Genomic DNA, 22,244 nt, shown 5'->3' on the forward strand with positions numbered 1-22,244 from the left:
CTTTTTCACTTCTTTTTGCTCCCAAAAGACTCACCAAGATGAAAGAACAAGGTTTTATATTGCTAGGTTAGGGTTTTGTTGAGAAAAGACTAAGGAATTCAAGCTTTTGTAAGCATGAAAATGGAGGAGGGAAGGAGGAGCAGAAATTCAAGCTTTGGGAAGAAGAGTGGCTGCTGAAATTTTCTAAAATTTAACTTCTTTTCTGCCCATTTTATGTATTATAAGTGTTTTCCTTTAATTTGATTGGCTAAGCATTTTAATTACCTCATGCTTACATAAGCATGAGGTAATAAATCTCATTTATTCACAATTTCTCTTCTTCCTTTTCCTATTCATTTTTAATTAATTTTTCATCAATATTTGTTCATATTTTATGTCGTATAATTCACTTACATAAATGGAAAAATTGATCAAAAATCATCTCTGAAGACGAAATGACCAAAATGCCCTCCGTTTGGCTTAACGAGCCAAAATTGTGTGTACCGATTGAAAAAATTTTTCTAAGCATTTTCTTGGCATTCTAATGCCATAAGAACCTCAATGACCCTTCTTTGGAGTCCCAAAAATTATTTTATAATTTTACCCACAGGTCTAGGGTTGTTAATGGCCTTCACCGTCACTTCCCCTTCGGGTTACTCATTACTGGGGTTTCGGCTCATTTAATCTTAGTGTATTTCGTTCCTAAAAATTTTTCTTGATTTTTATGAGTATTATTTAGTTTCTTTATAACTCCCCACTTTAATCTAATTATAAATTTCAAACATTCTAGCTGCCCGGACTGACATTGGTCATTAGAACAATAGACTGTATGGACTAGCTAAAGTGAGGATGTTACATACAGTGGCAAGATATTTTTGACTATGTATGGACCATCCTAGCTTGGGTTAAACTTTCTTCCTAAATCAAAAGGGACAGGTCGAGCTTGTTTCAAAACTATGTCTCCCTCTTTGATCTTTCTTGGCTTCACCTTTTTATTAAAGGCCTTAGCTATCTTCCTCTGATAAGCCTGCATATGATACAAGGCTCACATTCTCTTTTCATCATTCAAAGTTAGTTCTTCAAATCTCTTCTAGGCCCACCACTCATTTTTTAGGATGTTAGCCTCTAGCATCACTCTTAAGGATTTGACCTCTTGCTTAATGTATAGCATTGCTTTAGTCCCATACACTGAAGAGAATGGGGTTGCCCTCGTAGATGTCCTTGCAGTACTACGATAACCTTAAAGAACATAAGAAAGTTTTTTTCAGGCCAATCCTTATATGTTTTGAACATTTTGTCCCAATAACAACCTTTCCATTCATATGGGGATCACACATTCCTGCATGCACTTCTTTCATTATTTGCTCAACCTATTTTTCTATCACACATAAGAGTTTGTAGAGTTGCCCCCCAGCTAAAGTAAATGGAGTGGCTAATCTATGAATTGTTGCTCTATCTCATTTATTGACTGATTGTGGGCATTCTCTCACTTCCAGATTATAACACCCCTATTTGCATAGCCTGGTATATTTCACTATTCCGGTGACCAGTGTCGATCCGGATAATTAAGGGGATTAGAACCACGTCTAACACAACTAGATAAGCCTTGAACACAAATAACTAGTAATTGTCAATTAGTTAAGTAAAAATAAGAAAAACAAAACATAAGAGGTTAAATGAGCTGAGAGTCACAGCGATGGGTGACCTTCTCGGGAAGGACTGCGTGGTCGATTTAAATTCGAATTTTGAATAGTAAAATGTGACGTCATGATCCTTAGGACTATTGCGAACACAGTGGAAAAGAGAAAATCAGAAAAAAGAATTGTTAAGCCAGTCAAATAATTAGGTCAGGGATCCGAAAAAAATATTGAATTATTTACAAACCGGTCAAACATGCGAGGGGCAATTTAGTCAATTGACCCTTAGAGCTGACTCCTGACCTAACTGCCAAATAAAATTGGAGAAAAAAAAATTTTGGGATCAAGAATTAAATTAAAAAACTGAAGAAAAATAAATAAAAAGGAAAAAAGAAAAAAAAAGTTGAAAAAGTGAAAAAGTTTATTACATCATGCATGACATCATGCATGATGCAATAAACTTAATAATTTAAAATTTAAAATTATTGGATAATTGTGAATTAAATTAGATTAAAAACACATAAAGTAACAAAATAAAAGAAATTAAATTTTGGTCTTCTTCCTCCAATATGTGTCGCCTCCCTTCTTTCTTGGCTCTCTCTCAACAATCCTCCGTAACCAAGCTTGCTCAAGCTTTCAAACTCCTAACCTCACCCTAAAATTACATAAATTATCCATTAAACACCCATAACTAGACTTTGGTGAGAAGCTTGGAACAAGAAAGAAGGGGAGAAAGTGAAAGAAATAGAAGATTGGAAATTCAAGAAAAGGTTAGCAACCTAAACTTGAATATTTTAGTTAAATGTTTATGTTCTTAGTTCAATTAACTTAGAAATATACTTAAAATTAAAAGAAAACTATCCCTGGGAACCAAGTAAAAATTCGGCCAGCAGTAGGTTAGGGCTTGAAATGAGTGAATTTGATGCATTTGAATGGTTGTTTAGGTTGAATTATCTATGTAGACTATAGATAGGTGTTTAGAATGCATTAAATTTAAATTTTATGAAAGTTAGGGTTTTGGACCTAGGGTTAGGAGATAAAATTTTGAAAATTGGTCAAATAGTGTGTTTGACCTTGTTTGAGCTGAAAAATGGTCATTTATGACCAATTGTGGTGTGTTGGAAGTGTTGGAACCAAATGAAAATTCGGATTGGTTATGGACATTCTGCAGGCAGCATGACCAAGGTCCCTTTCAGGGACCAAAACTGAAAATTTACCAACCCAATTGGTGTGAGGCCAATTGAGAATGAAACTAGACACAAAATGACACATTTTTCATTTCGGAATCATGCCCAGAAAGTGACCATAGCATTGTGAACAAAGTGGCTAAATCCGGATTAGGCAATCTAACCTGTACAGAAATGACAAAATAAACAGTATTTATTCATTTGGCCATAACTTGGGCTAGGCAGGTTTAAATGACCTGAAATTTTAACAGTAGAAAGTTGAGACATACCCCTATAACTTTCATGAAGAACATAAGATCAAATTATGCCATTAACTAAGTCATTTAGCCACCCAAAGTTAGTGACCTAAAACTGCCAGAACCAAATTAGTGCCTAGAAAATCTGGGTTAAACCAATCCGGCCAGCCATGTTCAAATGGCTATAACTTGAGCTACAAAACTCCAAATGGAGTGGTTCGAAAGGAAAATAAAGTTAAGACAATAAGGAACAATTTCTATGAAGAAAACTTAGCCAAATTCTAACAGCAACATGACCAATGGAACAGTGCAAAACAGGACACCAAAACTGAAAATTTGCAATTTTGCCTAAAAAACTTAAAATTTGAGAAAACAACCAAAACCAACAAATTAGGTAATAAAAATGTGGTATGTGAGTGAAATTGGAATTTCCATACCTATTAAGCATTAGAAAGTCAACAAATTGAAGTGTCGTGAATAGTTACCCCGAAATATAAATTTTAAAGAACATCAAATTTAGCATATTAAAGCTAGGTATAAGTATATTTGAATTAATTTTTTGGAGTTATGATAAATTGTGATACTGAAATACTATGAAACTGTGTGTTTCAGTGGAAAGGAATACCGGGAAAGAATCAGAGGCATTGAGTCAAGGCCAAGAGGCGACTCGTATAAGGTTTGTGCACAACATAGAATTTCTGTAAATTTTTTTCTGCAAATTATTTTTGGTTGAATTGAGATATTAAATTGTGACACAATTGGATTGAAATGTTTATTATGCTTTTGATTTAAATAGTTGAAAGATTAATTGTTTGTGTTTGAAATGGCAATAAATGTTTAGTAAATTGTTAAGATAGTTTTGAAACCACAGTGTCATGACCATATATTTGAATACCTCACTAGCATGACTAGTGGGGGAAATCAGTTTCAAATTTTGATTCCTTCTCTGGCTAAAGTGTTGAGGTGTGTGCCAGTAGAAGAAGAAAAAGAATGGGTTCCCATATATTTGAGCTAGCTAGCCTTGTGATGTGACTTCTCATAAGGCTCTGGCTATTGAGATGATTATTGTTTCGAATGGCATGATATAACTGTGTGTTTTTATGAAATTTGTTTTGAGACTTTCAAAATGAAATTGTTTGGATTAAAATTTTATAAGTCATGTTTTGAATTTATATCTCATGTTCAGTTTAATTTTTGAATAAATATGAATTAAATTCTGTATAAATATTATTTTAGTATGTTGTGCACTACTGAGTCATAGTACTCTGCGATGGCTGTTATTGCTGTCGCAGATATAGAGACTAGAGGAGCAGCAGAGTGAGCTGCTAAGGATTGTGGAGCCACGTTCCCTGAAGTTTTATCGAGTATATTTTATACCCTGATTGTAAAAATAATGTTGATGTATGTAAATGTAGAGAATGGTCATGAGCAGTTGTATAAAGTTTGTAATAATATTAGTTTGGATTCTAATGTAAATTTTGGATGAATGTAATTTGTTTTAATTGTAATGAAGTATGAATGAAAGTATTTTGTTTCAATTTGAATAAAATTACTTAGTATTATTTTGGATGTCATTTGAATTGGAAATTACCGATTTGAATTTTTGGAATTTGAGAAATGATGTTGAAATTGGTTGTGATGGAGGTTAATTTGATGAAGTTGTTGAGATAAATCATTGGAAGTGTTTTTCACAGGTATTTGAAGAACTGTTTTATCAAAATACAGACGGCACTCTACCGAAGTTTTTCTAAAATTTGCGAAAAAATAAAAAGGGACAAAAATTTTAACTAGTTTACAAACTTTAATTAAATATTTTAATACCTATTAGAAAATGCTCACCACTTCAAAAAGTAAGAAAATTATTTTAAAATCCCTGGTAGGGTACTTAATGAATTATCGGTAGGTGAAGTTCGGTAGTTCATTAGGTATTCTTCGAGATCATGTTATGCCTTGCAGAAGGGTAAGGCGTGACATGTTTTAGTGGTATAAGAGCAAACTTTTGAAGTATGCTTTAACTTGTGAATTTGTGTCTTTTCTTTACTAAGTACAACTGCTCAATGTCCTTGTTTGTTACATACAATGCATTACATCATAAATATGAACTAACAGGAGGAAATCTCCTTGTGTTATTTATTCAGGAGATATCCTACTCCAGATTGTTATGGAAGAAAGGGATCACTCAGTTGAGCAATCTGTTGAAGCTGAGGCACAAGGGGAAGCCCTAGCTCTACAGAATGTCAGTGGGTCAGTGGCACCAGTCCCGCAAATGCCACAGTTTGCATAAAAGATGGCAGTAATGTTTCAACAAATGGCTGGGGGTATGCCTACTCAATCTCCACCCCAGACTACTATGGTGCAACCCCAAGCTCCAGTTAGACAGTATGACAAGCTATTGAAGTATGGGGCTACAGAATTTAAGGGTACAGTAGACCCACTAGAGGCAGAGCAATGGCTGGAAAGAATAGATAGAGTGTTCAAGAAGCTGCACTGTCAATATGAACTAAAATTCGAGTACTCAGTATCGCTACTGCAATGGGATACGTATGATTGGTGGAAGACCATCCTCCGCAGCTTGGCTAAACCACCAGTACTAACTTGGGATGACTTCATCAGAGAGTTCAGACAGAAATACATCCAAGATGCATATGTTGATTAGAAACTATAAGAATTTCTGAGTTTGAAGCAAGGTAACAGAACAGTGGCAGAATATGAGAGGGAGTTCTCCCGCTTAAGCCACTATGCTGGGAGTCTCCTTTCTACTAGAAGGAAAGGTGCAAGAGATTTGAGACGGGTTTGAAGCCCAGCCTACGGATGCAAGTAGTGGGATTCAGACATAGTAATTTCTCAGAGCTCATCTCTCAGGCACTTAAGTTGGAAAGAATTGAATCAGAAGCGACCCCACTAAAAGAAAAATCAGAGAAGATTGAAAAATTAGAAAAAGATAAAGGGGAAAAATCAGTTGAACAAAGTCCTAGTGGTACCTCTAAAAAGAAGAAAAAATTTGGGGGACCTAGCAGAGGTCGAGGTGGAAGGTTTTGAAGGGGCAGATTCTCTGGATAGAGACCCCCTAGGTTTGTCAGTAGTCGAGTAGGGGTTCACAACCTCCTTGCCCCTGTGAGACTTATGGCAAGATTAATGGGGGAGAATGCTATTGGGCAACAGGAGCCTGCTTTAACTGTGGAGGCAAGATCCATCTTGCTAAAGACTGCACTAGTGCCCCTAGATTTGGTCCAGCTCCTACTACTACAGAAGGATCTATTCAGCGTCCTATTCCTAGTGGTTCATAACCGGTTGGTAGAGGAAGAGGTAGAGGTAGAGGCAATGCTTCAGGCAATCAGGGCACTGTTGGTCAGTCAGCACAAGGAAGTGCTTCAGCCAGGGTTTATACAATGAGACAGCGAGAAGAGGCTGAGACTTTCGATGTTTTAGTTGGTACATTCTCTATCTCTAATCAATATGTATTTGTCCTGTTTGATCCGGGTTCAACCCACTCGTATGTTAGTGCTAGCATAGTCAGTTCACTTACTATTTCATGTGCCAAAATGGATTTTGAAGTGCTAGTAACTAGTCCCTTAGGACAAGCAGTCCCGGTCAATAAAATCTATAAAGACTGTCCTTTGGTGATCCAAGGACATGTTTTTCTATCAGATTTGATTGAAATGCCCTTCAGAGATTATGATATCATCTTGGGCATTGATTGGTTAGCCAGGCATCACGTTATGATTAATCAGAGATCAAGATACCACTTTTGGTCCCCTCTGCATGCGGTGATGTGGTAATACATGGGGAGAGGCATTTACTGCCATCAAACATCATTTTAGCTGCACTAGCTAGAAGAATGATCAGAAAGGGGTGTGAAGCATACTTGGCACACGTGATAGACACCCAAGTGGGGAGTCCGACACTAAGAGACATCCCTACTGTATGTGACTTTCCATATGTGTTTCCTGATGAATTGCTAGGATTACCTCCAGAAAGAGATATGCAGTTTGAGATTAATGTTATGCCTAGTGTGGACCCAATCTCTACAACACCATATAGAATGGCTCCAGTAGAATTGAAAGAGTTGAAAGTGCAGTTGTAAGAACTGCTTGACAAGGGCTTTATCCATCCTAGTGTGTCACCTAGGGGAGTGCCAGTGTAACACCCCTCACCTGTCTACAGTATAGCCGAGCAAGGCGTGCTACACGGTGTGCCGGAACACCTAGTCTGTGATTATCTCATTTCCTGAGCTCAATTTGATTTTAAGAAGTCTTTTATGTAATATTCATATCATGCTGATACTATTTTCATACTTTAATAAAATCAGTATTTCAAAAATGGTAATAAAAATTTAGCAAGGTGCCGTCTGTATTTCGGACAAACTGTCCTTCCAAACCTGTTAAAAAAAGTTCAATATGATAATATCAAAATCTCAACTATTTCACAGTCTCAATATTTCAATATAGTCTATTGACTTTTACAATATGTAAATAGTTTTAAAATACAATCCATTATAACTTAAATACATTCAGATACTCTCCATGTTATTTAATATGTACAAATTATTACAAAATACAAGGCTGAATTTCAAATACAACAGAAGTACAAAATACAAGATATCCTAAGTCCTACCATGTATGTAATGCAGTGCAGATGACTCTGGACTCCTATGCAGATCTGATGTCTCACCCGGTCGTAGGTCTGTTGGGCTCCCCAGCTGTGTCTCCAATACCTACGCATTACAAAAGCAACGCGTTAAGCAATTTTGCTTAGTGGTGCCAAATATAAAGAAATATATACTAAAATAAAGTAAATGAATTATTTACGAATTTATAACATCGATATACTTTGCAGTTGCTGATTCTACTTTTATTTGCTAACATTTCAATATTTGCTAATTTTTGGTAGTGTTGTATGTCAGTAGACTGGATTTAGCTATTTGAATTTAATAGTACTTGAATTACTACCCATGTAGCCTATATACTGACTAGACTGGATAAACGGATATATTGGCACTGGGTACCTAGCACCTCGGGCCGTCACACCATTGATCACAAAGTGTCTCCCAGTGTGCAACAGTGTGGCTAAAAAGCCATATAGTCAATCTGGCGATAAGCCAAGTATAAATACACAATATGTATAGCCGTAGGCTATTAAAGTCACAGTGTGGCATAATATGCTGTAAAAACATAGTATGGCATAAAGCTATTTATAGAACAGCTATCAGAATCCTATTGGCATGCCAACCTATCCAAACTAGTCAACTAGGAAAACTAGGGCACATTATAAATTAATTGTTTAATTCTTCAATTTTTAGAGTTTAATAGCTATTATGTAATTCATAAGTCAATGCATATGTTGACCTTTTTAGGTACTATGGATAAGTTGTTTCTAGCATCAACATGTCACAAATTGTAATTCAATATGCTGCCAATATAGTGCAATTTACCATTTTTACAAGTTGGCATTCATTGCCAATTTGCTTCAAGCATCAGTGTATGTAAATGTCAAATTCTCAAGTTTTGTGTGCTAGATTGGTCTAGCTTAAAGTCCTATTTCTTTTGGTTTTTATCTTCTGGTCAAAGAAGCAAAATTGTAGCTCTATGTCTTATTGCACTCGGGGCAAAATTTCAGGTCATTCTGAGTTGTATAGACCAAGATATGGTCAATTTACTAAAGCTTGACAGATTGCACCTTTAGTGCAAAATTTGATCAATTTTAGGTCACTTTTAGTTCTAGCAGTTTTGGTACCCGAATTTATGCAAGCTATTTGACTTGGTTCTGGCCATTTCTTGGCTTTGGTGTCTTCATCAGAATTGTAGCTCTATGTCTAAGCTATCTATGGTAAAAATTTTAGGTCAATTGGACCTATTTTGAGTGAGTTATGGACATCCTAATGATTACTGTTCATATGGTCAAAAATCTGGGTTGCAAGGTTGCCATTCCGGATTTGGTCATTTTTAAGGTCAGTTTCTAGGTAGAATTTTAGCAAAATTTCTACATGGAAGTTGGCCTATTTGGTGTCTAGTTTCACCCCCCCCCCCCCATTGGCCTCTTACCAATTGGGTTCACAGTTTTACACTTATAACCTAATTTATGTACTGCCAACAACACACAACCTGCACAAGACAATTACACTTCTAATTTGCCATTCCTCCTCCTCCTCATGACTTCATTATTCATTCATAGCATTTCTACAAATATTGAACACAATTCCAGCAAGCATATTGGGTAGAACACTCAAGTGCTTAATGCACACAATACACCATTAAAGTCCAACATACAATTCCACCGAAATGCAACATGCCTCAACACCAATATTACACATACACTTCCATATACTCATACCTAAATATCAATTACACATGCTACCCACAATTTAACACTATTATATTTCATTAATAAACTTCATATTCACACACACAAATTCATGATATTATAGGCTACTAAACATGGTAGTTTGGCAAAGCATCAAGGTCCCATTTCAAACATTTAATTCAAGCACTAACATGCACATACTTGGATATTAACTTACTAAATCTTCCATTTGAGTTAATCAACCTTAATTTCCATCCATCAGAGGTAAGAAAAACTCAAACACAATAAACCTTCATGGCTACCGAAAATGGACAATTTCATATCTCACTATTTTCTTCATTTCTCTTCATCAAAATACTCACCTCAACCTAAACACAAGGTTTACTAAAGCAAGGGAGAGGATTTGGACACTTACCACTTTTGGAGCTTGTTAAAACTTCACCAAATCTCTTCCTTTTTGTTCCCTATAATCTAACCAAGAGATGTGGACCAACTTTAGTGAAGGAGCTTGAGAAAACTATGGCTTATTCATGGTGGATATGAAGCTTTTGCTTGGGACGTTAATGGTGGTTTTAGGAGGAAATGGGATTCAGCCAAAGTGATTCATGAGGAAGAAGAAAATGTTATGGGATTACACATGTCCATTTAGTTGTTTAATTACTCCCTTAGTGGTCCACTAACTTATAATATATATTAATATAATTAAATTTTTAATTATCCTAAGTTTACCCCCCCATTTCTTTCACTATTCTTATAATGTATCACAATTTAATTTTTCATGACATTTTCTAAGTGCAATATCATTTATTTTTAATGGAAATTGAGGTCAAAAGGCAACTCTAGGTGTCAAATGACCAAAATGCCCACTTCGGGTTATGTGCCCGATTTTTCGGTAACACCAATTTTTGTCTGTTTTTCGATTTTTTATTTTTCTTTGTACTAATTTATTAATTTTTCTTTGATAATTCTAGTGTCAATTATATTTCAATAAACCTTTACTTACGTCCACAAATTTTATTCCGAGGGTTCCCCGTGGTCCTGGGGTAGGCAACGGCCTTCCTGATGCAGTCACCCATCGCTGCGGTGCCAGCTCGTTTAACTTAGTCTCATTTCCTCTTTTTTATTTTATTTTTTTATTTTTATTGTATTTTCTTTTTTTTTATTTCATCATTATATGTCTGTTCACTATCACCGAAGTGTAGTTCCAGACATCCTGACTTGCCTGGACTAATATTAGGCCACTGGAGCAACAGAACGTACAGAACACGTATAGTGGGGATGTTACAACTCTTCCCCTCTAAATAAAAATTTCATCCTCGAAATTTATCTGATGTGAAGTGCTGAGGGAACTGTTGCCTCATTGTCTCCTTGCTCTCCCATGTTGCCTCTTCTGTGTTGTGGTGTCTCCATAGGATTTTCACTAGTGAAATTGTCTTGTTTCTGAGCTCTTTTACCTCTCGTGCCAAGATTTTAATTGGTTCTTCTTCATATGTCAGGTTAGGTTGTACCAAAATTTCTTCTGCTGAGATGACATGTAAAGGATCTGATCTGTATCTTCTGAGCATCGAGACATGGAACACATTATGTATCTTGTCCAGCTCAGGTGGTAAGGCTAATTTGTAGGCTACTGGTCCCACACGTTCAATAACTTTATATGGGCCAATGAACCTAGGGCTTAATTTTCCCTTTTTTTTTGAATCTCAACACTTTCTTCCACAGTGATACTTTGAGAAATACCTTCTCGCCAACTTCATACTCAATGTCCTTTCTTTTCAAGTCAACATAAGATTTCTATCGGTCTGAGGCAACTTTCAAATTGGCCTTTATCAGTTTCACCTTTTCCTCTGTCTGTTTTATCAGATCTGGCCCCACTAGCTTATCTTCACCCAATTTAGTCCAACATATAGGTGTTCTGCATTTTCTCCCATACAGTGCTTCATAGGGTGCCATTTGTATGCTAGCTTGATAGCTATTATTATATGCAAATTCTGCCAGTGGAAGGTATCTGTCCCAACTTCCCTCAAACTCAATAACACAACTCCTCAGCATATCCTCGAGGACCTATCACTTATGTTCGGTTATTATCATCATTATTAGTTCAATTTATTGTTTATAATAACTCAATGAGTTTCAAAATTTACCGGGATTATTCTTTCTGACTGTCCATCCGTCTGAGGATGAAAAGCCATATTAAAATGGAGTTGTGTGCCTAAGGACTCTTGTAATTTCTTCCAAAATCTAGACGTAAATTTCGGGTCTCTATCAGATATAATGAAAAGTGGAATTCCATGTAGTCTAACTATCTCACTAATGTACAATTCTGCTAGCTTTTCCAGTGAGCAGTTAGTTTTGATTAGCAGAAAATGGGCTGATTTGGTCAACCTATCCACAATCACCCATACTGCATCATGCTTATTCTGAGTGAGAGGTAGACCACTGATAAAGTCTATAGTGACAATGTCCCATTTCCATTCAGGTATGTTTATGGGCTGTAACAAACCTGATGAAACTTGATGTTTTGCTTTAACTTACTGACATGTCAAGCATCTAGTTACATAGTCAGCTATGTCCTTCTTCATACCTGGCCACCAGTATTGAAGTTTCAGATCATGGTACATTTTTGTGCTTCCTAGGTGCATAGTATACACACTGTTATGTGCTTCTTTCAGAATACTGGTTTTCAACTCTTTATCATCTGGTACACATACTCTTTCTTTATAGTACAGGCACCCATTTTCTTTCACTTCATATTCAGTTTCCTTTCCCTCAGTGATTTTGCCCATAACAGCCATTAATTTCTCATTTGTCTTCTGCCCATCCTGTATCTGTTGTAACAGATTCGGCTTCACTTGCAACTCAGCCAAAATAACCAATTTATTAATTTTTCTGTGATAATTCTAGTGTCAATTATATTTCAATAAACCTTTACTTACATCCCGAAATTTAATTCCAAGGGTTCCCCGCAGTACTGGGGTCGGCAATGGCTTTCCCGGTGCAGTCACCCATCACTGCAGTGCCGGCTCGTTTAACTTAGTTTCATTTCCTCTCTTTTATTTTTCTTTAATTTTTCTTGTATTTTCTTTTTATTTATTTCATCATTATATGTCTGTTCACTATCACCGAAGTGTAGTTCCAGACATCCTGACTTGCCTGGACTGATATTAGGCCACTGGAGCAATAAAACGTATAGAACACGTACTATGGGGATGTTACAGCCAGTGTTATTTGTTAAGAAGAAAGATGGCACTCTCCGCTTATGTATTGACTATCGGTAGTTGAATAAGGTGATAATAAAGAATAGATATCCATCAGCCCACATTGATGACTTGTTTGATCAGTTGAGGGGTGCAGCTGTGTTCTCCAAAATTGACCTAAGATCAAGCTATTATCAGCTGAAAGTACAAGAGCAGAGTATTCCTAAAATTGCCTTCAGAACCCACTATGGCCATTATGAGTTCTTGGTCATGCCATTCGGGTTAACTAATGCTCCGGCTGCTTTTATGGATCTGATGAACATATCTTCAGACCATACCTCGACTAGTTTGTTGGGTATTCCTAGGTGATATATTGGTCGATTCGAGGAGTGCAGAAGAGCTTGATAGACATCTATAGATTGTACTGCAGACTTTAAGGGAGAAATAGCTATATGCTAAATTATCGAAGTGTGAATTTTGGCTGAAGGAAATATCTTTCTTAGGGCATGTAGTATCGGTAGAGGGCATCAAGGTAGATCCAAGTAAGATAGAAGTTGTCCTTAATTGGAGGCCACCCAGAAATATCACGGAGATTCACAGTTTTCTGCGTTTAGTTGGATACTACTGTCAATTTGTGAAGGGATTTTCTATGTTGGCATCTCCATTGACTAAGTTACTGCGAAAAGATGTGAAATTTCAGTGGACGGATAAATGTCAACAGAGTTTTGATGAATTAAAGAGATGTTTGATTGAGGCTCGAGTCCTGACTTTACCTACTCTGGGTAAAGAATAAACAGTTTACAGTGATGCTTCTCAGAATGGGTTAGGCTGTGTATTGATGCAAGATCGAAATGCCATTGCCTATGCATCACGCCAGCTGAAACCGCATGAGAGGAATTATCCAACACATGACTTGGAGCTTGCAGCTATTGTGTTCGCTCTTAAGATCTGGAGACACTATTTGTATGGGGAGAAGTGCTACATCTACACAGATCATAAGAGTGTGAAGTATTTAAGCACTCAGAAAGAGTTGAATTTGAGATAGAGGAGATGGTTAGAATTGATAAATGACTATGATTGTCTGATAGACTATCAACCAGGGAAAGCTAATGTTGTGGCTGACGCCTTAAGTTGCAAGACTATGGCAAATCTACAGGTTACTCCTTTGTCTATGGTACATGAGTTGAGATTATTACATGCCAGCCTAGAGGTTAATGATGAGGGGCAAACAGCAGTTGCATGGCATGTACAAACAAAGGTCGATTGATCGATCGTAATGGTCGCTCGTAATGATCGTATATCGGTCGTTGGAAGAAGTCCGACAGGGCAAGAAGCTAGAATTCTCAATTAGAGATGATGGTCTAATGCTACACTAGGGCAGAATGTGTGTTCCTAATAATGTTGATTTAAGGCAGATCATTTTAAAGGAAGCATATGAGACTCCTTTTGCCATGCACCCTAGTGGCACAAAAATGTATAGAGGCTAAAAAAGCATTACTGGTGGATGGGTATGAAAAGAGATGTGGCAAAATTTGTTTCCAAATGCCTAACTTGTCAGCAAGTGAAGGCAGAGCATCAAGTACCAACTAGTTTGTTACATCCACTACCAGTACCGAAATGGAAATGGGAGAGAATAACTATAGATTTTGTGATGGGACTTCTGAGGACACAGAAGAGTCATGATGCAGTATGGGTCATTATTGATAGACTAACTAAGTCTGCTCATTTTCTGCCTGTTCGGATGGACTACAGTTTGGAAAGATTGTCCAAGTTGCACATTGATGAGATAGTAAGACTGCATGGAGTGCCAGTATCCATCGTATCAGACAGAGATCCTAGGTTCACTTCTAGATTTTGGGGTAGTCTTCAGAGAGCCCTAGGAACTAGATTGAACTTCAGTACGACATTCCACCCACAAACAGATGGCTAGTCTGAAAGGATAATTCGGATCTTAGAGGACATGCTATGGGCTTGTGTGATTGAGTTTGAGGGTAGTTGGGACACGCATTTGCCTTTGATTGAGTTTTCTCACAACAACAGCTACCAATCAAGCATCGGGATGCCTCCATATGAAGCTTTGTATGGTAGAAAACGCAGAACTCCTCTGTGCGAGGATGAAGTAGGTAAAAGGAAGATGATTGGGCCCGAAATTGTTCAGCGAACTGAAGAGAATATCAGGTTGATCAGAGATCGACTTAAGACTGCATTAGACCGTCAGAAGTCCTATATTGATCTGAAGAGAAGGGATATTGAGTATGCAGTGGGTGACAAAGTATTCCTCAAGGTTTCCCCTTGGAAGAGGATTATGAGATTCGGCAAAAAGGGAAAACTAAGTCCTCATTTTATCGGGCCATATGAGGTTCTGGAAAGAGTGGGTCCTTTGGCATATCATTTGGCACTACCTCCAGAGTTAGAAAAGATACATAATGTCTTCCATATGTCCATGTTGAGGAGTTATCGATCAGACCCATCACATATACTACCAGCAGAAGAAATTGAAGTGAATCCAGACCTCACATATGAAGAAGAACCCATAAAGATTCTGGCTTATGAGGTAAAGCAGCTACGAAACAAGCAGATACCATTAGTGAAAGTGCTATGGAACCATCATTCTGATAAGAAGCTACTTGGGAACGAAAGGAGGACATGAGGAGACAGCACCCACAGCTGTTTAGAGACTGATACCAGGTAAAATTTCGAGACGAAATTTACTTTAAGGGGGAAAGAATTGTAACACCCCTATTTGCATAGCTTGGTATATTTCACTATTCCAGTGACTGGTGTCGGTCCGGATAATTAAGGGGATTAGAACCATGTGTAAGATAACTAGATAAGACCTGAACACAAAAAACTAGTAATTATCAATTAGTTAAGTATAAATAAGAAAAACATAACATAAGAGGTTAAATGAGCCAAGAGTCACAGTGATGGGTGACCTTCTCGGGAAGGACTGTGAGGTCGATTTAAACTCGAATTTCGAACCGTAAAATGTGACGCCGCGGTCCTTAGGACTATTGCAAACACAGTGGAAAAGAGAAATCACAAAAAAGAATATTTAAGCCGGTCAAATAATTAGGTCAGAGATCCGAAAAAATATTGAATTATTTGTAAACCGGGTCGAACCGACGAGGGGCAATTTGGTCAATTGACCTCTAGAGCTGACTCCTGACCTAACTATCAAATAAAATCGAAGAAAGAAAATTTTGGGATCAAGAATTAAATTAAAGAATTAAAGAAAAATAAATGAAAAAGGAAAAAAGAAAAAAAAAGTTAAAAAAGTAAAAAAGTTTATTACATCATGCATGACATCATGCATGATGCAATAAACTTAATAATTGAAAATTTGAAATTATTGGATAATTTTGAATTAAATTAGATTAAAAAAACATAAAATAACAAAATAAAAGAAATTAAATTTTGGTCTTCTTCCTCCAATATGTGCCGCCTCCCTTCTCTCTTGGCTCTCTCTCAACAATCCTCCATAACCAAGCTTGCTCAAGCTTTCAAACTCCTAACCTCACCCTAAAATTACATAAATTATCCACTAAACACCCTTAACTAGACCTTGGTGAGAAGCTTGGAACAAGAAAGAAGGGGAGAAAGTGAAAGAAATAGAAGATTGGAAATTCAAGAAAAGGTTAGCAATCTAAACTTGAATATTTTAGTTAAATGTTTATGTTCTTAGTTTAATTAACTTAGAAATATACTTAAAATTAAAAGAAAACTATCCTTGGGGACCAAATAGAAATTCAGCCAGCAGTAGGTTAGGGCTTGAAATGAGTGAATTTGATGCATTTGAATGATTGTTTAGGTTGAATTATGTATGTAGACTATGGATAGGTGTTTAGAATGCATTATATTTGAATTTTATGAAAGTTAGGGTTTTGGACGTAGGGTTTAGGAGATAAAATTTTGAGAATTGGTCAAATGGTGTGTTTGAACTTGTTTGAGCTGAAAAATGGTCATATATGACCAATTGTGGTGTGATGGAAATTTTGGAACCAAATGGAAAATCAGATTGGTTATGGACATTCTGTAGGCAGCATGACTAAGGTCCCTTTCAGGGACCAAAACTGAAAATTTACCAACCCAATTGGTGTGAGGCCAATTGGGAATGAAACCAGACACAAAATGACACATTTTTCATTTAGGAATCATACCCATAAAGTGACCATAGCATAGTGAACAAATTGGCCAAATCTGGATTAGGCAATTGACCTGTACAAAAATGAACAAATGAACCTGTTCATTTGACCATAACTTGGGCTAGGCAAGTCCAAATGACCTGAAATTTTACCAGTAGAAAGTTGAGACATACCCCTACAACTTTCATGAAGAACACAAGTCCAAATTATGCCCTTAAATAAGTCATTTAGTCACCCAAATTTAGTGACCTAAAACTACCCGAACCAAATTAGTGCCCAAAAAATCTTGGTTAGACCAATTCGGCCAATCATGTTCAAATGGCTCTAACTTGAGCTACAAAACTCCAAATGGAGTGATTCAAAAAGGGAAATAAAGTTAAGACAATAAGGAACAATTTCTATGAAGAAAACTTAGCCAAATTCTAATAGTAACATGACTAATGAAACAGTGCAAAACAGGACACTAAAACTAAAAATTTGCAATTTTGCCTAAAAGACTTATAATTTGAGAAAACAACCAAAACCAACAAATTAGGTAACCAAAATGTGGTATGTGAGTGAAATTAGAATTTTCATACCTATTAAGCATTAGAAAGTCAACAAATTGACTTGAATAGTGTCGTGAATAGTAACCCCAAAATACAAATTTTAAAGAACGTCAAGTTTAGCATATTAGATCTAGGTATAAGTAGATTTAAATTTATTTTTTAGAGTTATGATAAATTATGATACCAAAACACTGTGAAACTTTGTGTTTTAGTGGAAAGGAATACCGAAAAAGAACCTAAGGCATCGAGTCAAGGCCAAGAGGCGACTCGTATAAGGTTTGTGCACAACATAGAATTTCTGTAAATTTTCTTCTGTAAATTATTTTTGAATGAATTGAGATATTAAATTGTGACACAATTAGATTGAAATGTTTATTATGCTTTTGATTTAAATCATTGAGAGATTAATTTTTTGTGTTTGAAATGGCAATAAATGTTTAGTAAATTGTTAAGATAGTTTTGAAACCACAATGTCATGACCATATATTGAATACCTCACTAGCATGACTAGTGAGGGAAATCAGTTTCGAATTTTGATTCCTTATCTGGCTGAAGTGTTGAGGTGTGTGCCAGTAGAAGAACAAAAAGAATGGGTTCCCATATATTTGAGCTAGCTAGCTTTGTGATGTGACTTCTTGTAAGCCTCTGGCTATTGAGATGATTATTGTTTCGAATGGCATGATATAACTGTGTATTTTTATGAAATTTGTTTTGAGACTTTCGAAATGAAATTGTTTGAATTAAAATTTTATGAGTCATGTTTTGAATTTATATCTCATGTTCAGTTTAATTTTTGAATAAATATAATTTAAATTCTGCATAAATATTATTTTAGTATATTTTACACCACTGAGTCATAATACTCAGCGATGGCTGTTATTGCTATCGCAAATATAGAGACTAGAAGAGCAGCAGAGTGAGCTGCTAAAGATTTTGGATCCACCTTCCCTGAAGTTTTATCGGGTATATTTTATACCCTGATTGTAAAAATTATGTTGATGTATGTAAATGTATGTAAATGCAGAGAATGGTCATGAGCAGTTGTATAAAGTTTGTAATAATATTAGTTTGGATTTTTCTAATGTAAATTTTGGATGAATGTAATTTGTTTTAATTTTAATGAAGTATGAATGAAAGTATTTTGTTTCAATTTGAATGAAATTACTTAGTATTATTTTGGATGTTATTTGAATTGGAAATTACTGATTTGAATATTTGGAATTTGAGAAATGATGTTGAAATTAGTTGTGATGGAGGTTGATTTGATGAAGTTGATGAGATAAATCATTGGAAGTGTTTTTCACAGGTATTTGAAGAACTGTTTTATCAAAATAGAGACGGCACTCTGCCAAAATTTTTCTAAAATTTGTGAAAAAATAAAAAGGGACAAAAATTTTAACTAGTTTATAAACTTTAATTAAATGTTTTAATACCTATTAGAAAATGCTCACCACTTCAAAAAGTAAGAAAATTATTTTAAAATCCCTGGTAGGGTACTTGATGAATTATTAGTAGGTGAAGTTCGGTAGTTCATTAGGTATTCTACAGGATTATGTTATGCCTTACAGAGGAGTAAGGTCTAACACAGATACCTCTTTATGTCTTTATACCATTTTCCTTATCCCTCTAAGTTCACATGTGCTACTACTAATCCTTTATAGCACGAAATTTTACTCCTCATTAGGATAATTAGCTAAGTCAACTTTTGATCACCCTTTTCGTATAGGGACACCAGTGTGGCTTGGGAATCAGGCATCTGATTCTAAGCTTGACGCATGTGCTTCATGGTCACCTTGTCAAAAATTTGCTAATAGTTTCTTTATATATTCCAAGTATGGCCTCAATTTTCCTTCCTTCAATTCCCATTCAATTTTAATATATGAGACCACTAGCATTGAATCTCCAATTACCTCTTGTTTCTTTGCCCTAACAACTATCAATGCTTCTAGGCTACAGATGCATGACTCATATTCATATTTGTAGGGATCTTGTGTTGTACTATGTCTTGATCAATTCCTGACATATCTTTATAAGACTAGGCAAATATTTTTTTTTTTTTGGTACTTTGTCAATAAGACTATAAATTTATCTCTTTTCTTCTTGGGTTAAATCATCAGCTAACTTAATGTCTTTAGGATTCTAAATGATTATGAATGCCATGCATATGCCCATTAGAATAAACACCAAATAAGTAAGCAAAAGGAATAGTCATATTATTAATTTTTGTCTCAAAATCTTCATCAAGTACATCAAAAATGGAAGCATCAGCATTACTACACATTACAAAAGACAAACTCAAACTTACGGGTACAACTTTAGGTGCTTGGCTTCCATGTAGTCTTTAGATCATGGTGCAGATTTTCTACTCTAACTCTTTCACATGTGGTAATCCCTAATCATATCTCTAGGTAATTGCCCCCTCTTTCAAGAACTTAGGAGGCTTTGGCTCTTCTTCCTCTTCAGTTGGCTTATAGCCCAAACCGTAAGTCATGATCTGCCTTTTGATTTTAGAAAAAGTTACCAGGCTATCTATATGTTTTCCTATGCCCATTCCAGAAAAAAAAAAACCTCATCCCTTTCTTCCCAGTAGCCATTTTTGAATCCATTCAGTTTCCATAAATCCCAATAACTTGAAAACCAGACATTGGTGGAGCTAAGCCATCTACTTACAATACAACTATCTCCTCATCAGAATTGGTCCAGACAGCTAAAGGACCCTCATCTTAGCTAGAATTATCACAAATAACAACCATTATAGACTTAGGTTCATTGGGCTTTTGGATAGGTTGGATAAAGTCAATAATCTTTGGGGTGGTGGAGATCATGTAGAGACCTGGTGGAGGTGGAAATTTTGGTTAGACATAGGGCTGGTGCAGGTGTTTGGTCAATTTTCTTAGTCGGTTATCTTTTTGGCATCGATTAAGTCTTAGATATCATGCTTAAGTTAGAAGCATCAGTCGACATCACGACCATAAGTTTGGTGAAAATGGCAATATTGGTTGATATCATAGCTAGGTAGGAGTGGATTTGATGGTAGTCTGGGTGCTAAGAGCTACAGGAGGTCTTAAGCTTTGAGACGCTAAAAAACTATGGATAAGGGTTGGTTGAATTGGAAAAATCTACTTAGGGTATAAGACACAAGTTGAACCTCAATAACTTTAATGTCACTTAATTGACCTAACTCAGGTCCTCTTTTAAAGGTTGACCACAATTTTTTCTTCTAGCTCAAACATTTTGGCATTTAAGGTTTCATCAAGTATGGCCATAGTTTCTTCCATCTTAAGTAGTGTAGGTGAAACCCTTACTAGTCTCTTCCCTTCCCTAAACCAAGTGACCTAATTAGAAGTTTCTTTGGTGTGTTTCAAGATTATGTTTGCTAAAAAAAAATGGATTTAAGGGTTAACCTAAACATGCTATGTACATGAATGGACCTTTTTTTTTTTTTTTTTTTGCCTTTACCTTCCCAAAACCAAAATCGAACCATGCCAATATAATCAAAACTGGACCAAAACCAAACCATATAAACTTAAACTAAAGTTAGACCAAAGACTAAATTAAAAGCAAAAAGAACATCTCCAGAACTAAATCTTCGCCCCCTTATACCTCTAACTCTCACGTGTAGGGTTGGAAAAAAAAAATTCTATCCTAGGCTATGGTACACTGGACATATCAACAGGGGGGTGGTCTAGGACGATCCTTCCCCTCACAAACAAAGGATTCATATCCTTAAAGTTTAACCATAAGTAAGCATCCTCTTGCTTAACATGGGTTTTGAAATGGACTTGGGCCTAGACACACATTGGGTTTATGCATAGGCCTAGGTTCATCTCAATTACCACTGGAACTTATAGTTTGAACAGTAAGGTTATAAATCCAGTGCAACAAAAATCTACGGGATACTTAGGGCTGAAATTTATGACTTATGGTCTTTATCAGGTAGGAAAAGGGTCACCATACGAGAGCTTATCCATTAAGCACAATGGTCGCAGCTGTGGCTCTTTTATATACTCAAAGGTATGAGCATGGGGTGCTAGCACTCACTAATTCGTCATAGCTCGAGTGGAACTATGGTCTCCATGGCTAGTATTAGCGGGGCTAAAAAGGGTAAGGGTGATCTATGTCATGGTGTAGTGCAATGGAAAAAGTTTAATAAAGGAATAATATTAGACTAATAGAAATATGTTGGAGTAACTATCCATTTAATCCCCAGTGGAGTCGCCAAACTGTAGGATATGGGGGTGGTCATACCAAGGAGTAAGGCGAAATATCATCCACTAGAATTATATAAAATGCACCAGGTAATGCCAAGAAAGATGGTGGAGTCACAATGGTCTCACTTAAGTACCACCTCCTTAGACAACATTTCCTAGACATGCACTTCATACAATCCTAATAGAATCAAACGACTGGTAAGTACCATCTTCCCATAACACTACCACGATACTAAGGATTTATGCCATAAAGGCATAGATAGATAAGAGTCACCACCCGGGTAATAACCAGGACATATTTAGTATTTCTTCCGAGGGTCATGGATGGCAACTTGCTCCTTGCAGAGTTTCCATAACCATCATTAACATAGCCCAATGTCTAGGTTTGGGATCATGGGTACATAAAGGGAAGGTATTAAACACCCCTTACGCCTTATCTAGCCTCATTAATTCAATTGCCAGTCCTCTACTAATATTTCTAGAAGTCTTATTTATTATTCCTCTATTAAATTGTAACATCCTCATTTTCGTAGTCCATACGTCCTACTGTTTCGACAGCTAATGCCCACCCTGGAAAGTCGGAATATCTGGAACTACACTTAATTAACAGTGAGGAAGCATAAAATAATGAAATATGTAATGAGAAAAATTAAGGAAAAATAAAAGAGATAAAATGTGACTGAGTTAAATGAGCCAAACCCGTAGCGATGGGTGACCGCACCGGGAAGTTACGGCGAGAACCGTTGACTAGCCTCAGATCGCGAGGAACTCGGGGAAATATTTTCGGAACCTAATTAAAGGTCTACT

Source organism: Hevea brasiliensis, chromosome 11 (genome assembly GCF_030052815.1).
Source record: "Hevea brasiliensis isolate MT/VB/25A 57/8 chromosome 11, ASM3005281v1, whole genome shotgun sequence".
In the NCBI taxonomy this organism is placed as follows: Eukaryota; Viridiplantae; Streptophyta; class Magnoliopsida; order Malpighiales; family Euphorbiaceae; genus Hevea; species Hevea brasiliensis.